Source organism: Parambassis ranga, chromosome 15 (genome assembly GCF_900634625.1).
Source record: "Parambassis ranga chromosome 15, fParRan2.1, whole genome shotgun sequence".
Lineage (NCBI taxonomy): Eukaryota > Metazoa > Chordata > Actinopteri > Ambassidae > Parambassis > Parambassis ranga.
Window position 1 is genome coordinate 14,299,907 of NC_041035.1, and position 5,498 is coordinate 14,305,404.

Consider the following 5,498-nt stretch of genomic DNA (forward strand, 5'->3'; position numbering starts at 1 on the left):
GAGAGGTGAGCAGCAGCGTTTTACTGGTGAGACAGGGTGCATGAGGAGGTGAGAAATGAGTGGTTTATTGGAAGTTATTTGAGATCAGAACGACATAACGGGATGAGGTCACTTGTTAACACTGGCAAACAGTGCCACATGAGGATGGCACAACCACACAAGGGTACACACACATAATGTAGATGCAGGCCACTTAAGGAATCACTAAGCTAACAAGAATGTACATGCGTCAAACAAATTAGCAGAACCACCCATCCATGTGTGTGTGTTTGTGTATGTAAATCGTGAACTCTGGCAGTATGGTGTGCTGTCTAGTGCCACTTGCATGTGGCTGTTGAACATGTGCCAGGTCGTAAACACTCCTTGCCTGGTACACCAACCACAGATGTCGTTTCAATCAGCCTGTAGTCAGGCTGAAAAATAAATCCTGGAGGTCCATACCTGTGTGATTACATTCTCTAATTATAGTTTGGAGCAGTAACTCTGAGATGACTGAATGAGACGGGCCCTCAGGGTGTTGTGAATGTAATTATATCCTGACAATTAATAGGCCCAGTCCTCAGAGAAGAGTTTGTTATATGATGACGTACCTGACCGTTTTTAGCTCGCCAGGGAAGCCTTTGAATTATGACATAATTACAAGGGAAAACATGATATACAAGAATGATAATTATTCCCAAGTACAGTAACAGTAAATGGCATCGCGAGCTCATAACTGGAAAAAAGTTTAGATTTCTCCTCAGCATGGTGTTGTATTTATCATTAACTGCTGGGTCAGAAGAGGAAGTATCTTAGGCCTAGAATGCATTACTCTAGGCAAATTCTATAGGAGTGTGTCTTCATTCAGTGTCAGGATGTGTTGCTATGGCAATGAGAGTGTAAAAGGAATAATGTAAAACATAGCCGGCTGTGCAAGTGAAAGACTAATAACATGCTACATGGAAATGTACACAAAGATAAAAAGAAAAAAAGAGGCTTTTGTCTGTGCTGGAGAAAATGGACAACATCAGCTTTCTAAAGGACATGATCTTGCCAAAACATGTTGCCTTCTCCCAGGAACATGGCCAGCTATCTACAACAAACTGCGAATGACCAAAGTTCCAGCTGCTGTGTCCTGAATCTCTCCTGAGCCTCGTGAATTTTGAGCTAGATGTCCAAGAAAGTGATGACTTCTACCCTGACTGGTGAACTAAGTGCATAAATGTGTAATGTGTACATTTTTCTACATTTTTCTCCAGCTTTTTAAAACCGGGCACCCAAATGTCCACCAAGCGATCAAATATTAAATAAGCTCCTAAACTCACACACAGTTCAGAAGCTATGGCTACAAAGTGTTATTGAGTGATCCTGGATTGATAGAAAAAGACTACCAGGTGGTCTCTGATTGGTACAAAGTCTAGATGAAGCAGGAAATAGTTCAAGAGAGATAATCCTAAAAAGGAAGGTCACTGTTAGTGGGGGGCTTCCTCACACACATGCTACCCTCCCCTGCAGCTGCAAACCCTTCTGCATACCGACCCTCTCCCGATGTGCTTGTAATGACAATAGTACTGTGCATACTTTCCTTAATTAAAGTATTTTAACTGTGGCAAGAAAAACACAAAAACAAGGTTGTTTGGGACTTTCACTTACACCCACATCCATCTCTCCTGCTCTGCTCTTTGACATTTGATTTTTCCACTTTCCTGTCATTCCTCCCAATCCAATCAAGACAACCAGAACATATATACATAGTGTTTGTGTATGTGGGAGTGAACACATGCATGTGTGACAGCGATAAAGACATGCAGGTAAAGGGGAGGCCAGGGGTAGGCGCACAGGCTCCTGACATGCCAGTAAGTAATACTTTTCCTCAGGTTGAGGTGTGCTCACCAGGAGGGTGTGTTACTGCTGGAGAGCTCTGTAATGAACAGCAGGCTGGCTCACTGCCTGATCAAATTCCACCACAGTCTCATATCTATCTTGCCTTCCAAAAATGTTCAGCATACCAGTGGGTTTTATTGACTTGTCAGAGCAGACAGCAGAGTGCAAGCTCTGCCTTGTAAGGTGTGCAGTTTACAGGTTTCTGAAGCAGGAATGTCTCCTCATGACCCTTTTCATTTGTACTCTCATCTGGAATTTGCATTTTTTTTTGTTTTTTTGCTGAAATTGATGATTGATTATGAGGCTTCCATTGTATTCATCCATCCAATATAGACTTAATCATACTTCTTGGAGAATAATAAAACCATAGGTATGACCTGAAGTAGCCTGAGTCTTATGCATTCAAATAAACCCCAGAGGGATTTTTGAAACAAACACTCACACTAATAACTGAAAACCCAAGAAATGTTTTATTTGTTGTGTTTCTTAAGCTTTACATAATCAAATATAAATAGCTGAATATGCCACCTGCCTTCATCAGACGGGGGAATTTTCCAGATTGTTCCACATAAGATATAATCTGTTCTCACCTTTTGATGATAAGGAGTTTTTTCATTCATTTGAATAAAAGTTTCTTAACTTTTTCTTAATGCATCTTTTTGGTGTTGTTTTTAAGTTTTCAGATAGTAAGCTACACTTCCTCTGTCATGCTTGAGCAAGACGTCTGTTACATGTTAGACACACGTCTGTCTCTTTTGGAATTCTTTCTATAATGTTGTCAGTCACTTGTGATAGCAATCTCAGCCTGTCAGTAGCAAAACAATAAACAAAACAAAAAACCCAAGCAGCCACCTCTGAGGCTGAGAAAATGAAGCCAGTGCACAAGTGCCAAAAACTGCAATTCCTCAAAGTGCCACTTGAGGCTTAGCCAACTTTACAACATAAACAAATGGCTTCAGTCTCTCCACAGCTTGGCTCATATTTGGTTTAACTGGGAGTTAGGTGGAGCTAGTTGCTGCCAAGATGAGGATGGCAGGAGCTTCAAGGGAACCTATGGGAGAGGGCTTTTCTATCTGTCTACAATAAAAACAAGCAGTTTAATGGATGTTACTTGACTGTTGGCCTGCAGGGTATTGTGTCTGTCTTGTGGTTGCCGTTATTACTCAATATTAGAGATACCCTATCAATCATTAACACTCAAAAATATGTCACTAAGTTATCCTTAAATGTTTTAAGCACCCAGCGCACCCAAATCTCAAACTACCATTGCCTTTATAGAAACATAATCAAAAATGAACCAAAAATAATCTGTATTTGTTAGTATGTCTTTGTGCTGTAATGATGTGAGGATATTTATCCTCATTTAAGGAATGAACAGTTAGATCTGTGTGATCTGACATAATGTTTATCCATGAGAGGCACTGACTGTGGCTAAATGTGAGCACAACATCTTCCTTCCTGAGGAGGCTGTTCCTGTTATTTCCCACACTCCTGCAGGAAAACAGTTTTACTGACTGGAGAGTGAGGCTTCACTCTCACTGGTGAAACTGAGTCAGGCAAAAGCAGATGTGGTACACTGCCAGTGCTGACAGATGCTACTCCTCCATCTCTCTCATAATGAGTTTAATGCCTCCCCCCCCCCCTTCTCACTTTCTGTGTCTCTCCTCTCACCTCCTGTCCTGCAAATACATTTAACTGCATGACCGTCCACAATGAATGGCTGTTAACAGCTGCCTTCTTTTTTGATGGTTGCCTGTGAGAGCATGTAATTGCATTTGGCCTTGGGTGTACATGCACTCATTAAACCAGTGTCAGTGCCCATTACATTCCACAGCAGTGCAGCTCAGGTAGGGAATGCAAATCCCAGGCACGAACCAAGTGTGAGGATGCCTCAGCACTGAGAACAAGAGAAGGCCTCACCTCAGCAGAGTTTAGGATGATTGTTTTCAGGATAAATATACAGTACCTCTGCAGGGGGACATGTCAGTCATACTGATTATAACAAACAAAAATTGATTTTAAATGTACACATACAAATACATAAATATTATCAGATCTAAAATAAATGCTATAGCCAAATATTTTACTATTAGTAGTGGGAGGATGTGTTTTGCTGGAATAATTTAGCTGGTTCCAGTTGTTCGGGCTCAGAGAGGATAAGATCTGCTATGTTGGGATCCGGTCCACTCTGGGATCAAATGCAGAATTCCAAAAATGCCCATCTACATGCCAAGAGTCAATGTTGGACCTGGTATGTTTTTTCTGAACCATCTTATCTCTTTGCATATTGTTCTGGTGGTATCTCTAACAAACAAAATATTGTTAGAACAAAACATTCCTTAATGAAAGTTTTCTAAGACTCTACTCCTGATGGGTATTTTCTAAAACACTCCTATGGAACTGAACTTGGTGGAAAATAAATTACAGATTCCTGAAAACCACAAAAACAGATGTAATGTTCTCTTTCAGGTCCTGTATCCATCAGCTATTGTGACACGTTATGTCACGCTGTGTCCATTGTTTTGGTTGGGGCCTCTCTGCTGTGTGAAACAAACCATCAGTCATGTAACACCCTGTAAGGTGCACCGTCTGCCTGAAACCAACGATATTTCAGAGGAGACAAAGCAGACGTGACATCTCATTCAAAAAGCTCAGTAAGGGACATTAACTGCTTATTCCTCATCACAACATGACACGTCAGGGCATTCATGACTTATGAGACAAAGCTGGACAGACAATATGATCAATGGCACCACATGTGCAGCAGAACAGCAGGAGCAGCCTGCCACCTAGTGGAGAAGCTGTGCATGCACATATTGTTATCATCACCACACCCATGGATTAAAAAAGGATTTTGTCATGGATGACAAAGACACAAATTCTAATCTAAGAGGCTGTTCATAACGTACCTCCTGCTCACTCAGGAAAACAAACAGCTGCATCATTGTCTACAAGTGCAGGAGCAGTGAGGAGGTGTAATGCAGTGAGGGCCCAACAGATGGCAAAGTCTGTCTGGTTTATAGTGTTCCACAGGCTTTATCCCTGAACAAGGCCTCTGTGGTCTGCTCTTACCACATTGTCACATTCACACACCACATGAATGCTGAATTACAGAATTATAAGACCACAACTGAAGAAAGAACACACCCAGTAAATTCACACAAATATATTAAACCAGTCATTTTGTTTTTGTTTATCCTTCTTAGCATGGTGGGGCTTTAAACATAACCATAACATATTAAAATATTTATCTGGAGTCACTATCAGGCTTTAGGGTGCACAGTAAGAAATAAATGTGAACCAGTTTGGCAGGCTAAACAGTCCCTGTTTCTGGATCAGGTCTAAATCAATGTGATGGACACTGTTCCAACTGTGCGCATAAGTGTTTTCTGGTGACTTGAATGATGAGGTATAAAGAGGAGACAAAGAGAGATAGTGTGTGTCAGAGAGAGAGAGAGAGAGAGAGAGAGGGAGAGGGAGAGATCCCTCCATCTCTCCTGGTGGTGGGAGGTTTGAGATGAGCTGCGCAGACCGGTCCGCTACCGACGCATCTTCCTGGCCGGCCCCCCTCCCTCTCCCTCTCTCTCTCTCTCTCTCTCTCTCTCTCGGTCTCTCTTTCCTCCCTTTCTGTCTGC